This window comes from Solenopsis invicta, chromosome 16 (genome assembly GCF_016802725.1).
Source record: "Solenopsis invicta isolate M01_SB chromosome 16, UNIL_Sinv_3.0, whole genome shotgun sequence".
Lineage (NCBI taxonomy): Eukaryota > Metazoa > Arthropoda > Insecta > Hymenoptera > Formicidae > Solenopsis > Solenopsis invicta.
Window position 1 is genome coordinate 14,590,443 of NC_052679.1, and position 1,848 is coordinate 14,592,290.

The following is a 1,848-nucleotide window of genomic DNA, read 5'->3' on the forward strand; positions in this document are numbered from 1 at the left end:
TTACAAGAACATAAAAAGATACAGAATCATAACATATTAATAGCTTTAAAATATAAAACGTCTATCATGGTACAGTTCAATAAAATTTATGATAAGCCACAAATTACGTAAATGTCATAAGTCGAACGTCTATCCTATACTCAATCATAGTGTATAAATCAATTGTTACTACAGATGCCAAAGGCTTTTCAAGAGTTATCCAGATGGCAAAAAAATCGCCGACTTTGTGCATACGCGAGAGAAGACAGTACTGACACATGTGAAAATAAAAATTCGGACACTATTAACGCCATTAAAGAATGCAATTTGACAAAATCATATGAAGAGCTCTCAGTAGTACATGATGATGAGACTATTCATGATGTTAACGATTACAATATATTACTTGAGGAGGAATGGATTGATGAGGAGGATGAAATAATCTATACTCAAGGGAAGTTTTTACAAAAGAAACTATCACTTTTAAACAAATTAGCGAATTGGGCAATCACCTATAAATTAACTCTGACCTCGGTAACTAATTTATTGAAAATATTGAGATCATATGGCATGACGGAACTACCGAAAGATGGCAGAACGCTTTTACAGACGCCCACTGAAACTATAATTACCAAAATGGGAGAAGGACAATTTTGGTACAATGGGATAAAAAGCAATCTATTATCAGCTCTTTCGAATGGCGAAGTTCAACGACTAATGACAAAATTATTAATTTTTAATATTGATGGCATGTCGCCATTCAATAGCTCTGTGCTACAATTTTGGCCAATTGTATTTATTGTTGATGAAATGCCTTATTTACGATCGACGGTTGCAGCGATTTATTATGGCGAAAGCAAACCACCACTTCAATTATTCTTCGAATAATTCGTTGAGGAATTGAAAGATGCATGCAGTAATGGATTGATCATTAATGGGCATAAAGTTAACATTATAATAAAATGCTTTGTTTGTGACACGCCAGCTCAAAGTTTTATCAAAGGCACACTTTAATTAAATGTTTTACCGCCTACGCTTTAAATTCATAGGAGTGTAAATTCAGACCATAGGACTGAAAAATCACTGCAAGAAGAAGTGACGCAATTATTACTTTCCATGCAGTGAAATCTCACTTCTCAAAATGTACAATAGAAACATATTAATTACATTAATTTATTATTTAAACTCATAAATGTCACAATGTTATGCAATTTTGCACTATGGACAATTTTAACAATTTTTTACACGTTCGAAATCAATCAAGTTATTTTGCATCTTTCACTATGTAACTTTCGATTACAACTTTTCCGCTTCAAAAATCTATGTAGAAATTTGTAATTTGAATAGAGTTACTCAATATTTCAAATAGAAGAAAAAAATGGCCAATTTCAAAAGAAACTGCTGTATGGTTTTGTTCAAATTTTGTGTTTGACTTTGCGCTTTTTTGTAACAAATAATTTTTTTTATTTTATGTAAATTGTTCAATTCCTTGGTACTTCTTTCCCTGAAAATAGGCACAATTAGATTTATTGCAAGCAAATTCTACTACCCAGATAGCCAAATAATTGCAAGTTGTCGACAACTTGTCATAAATATTCATATTAGTTGTCAGCAAAGCAACAGAAGGGAGTATCCTCTTACCATTACGTTCTTGCCAGCAATAGTTTTTAAAATATAATACCAGCAAGTTTCCAACAACTTATCAGCATTATACTTATTACAAGTTATAAATGGGAATTGTTGCTCACATGTTGCTGTCATGTTGCTCGCAGATTATTATAAACAATTTTTAAAATATAGTAATGGCAAGTTCTAAACACAACTTACCACAATATAATAACACAGATTGACTTCAATAATTTTTCTACA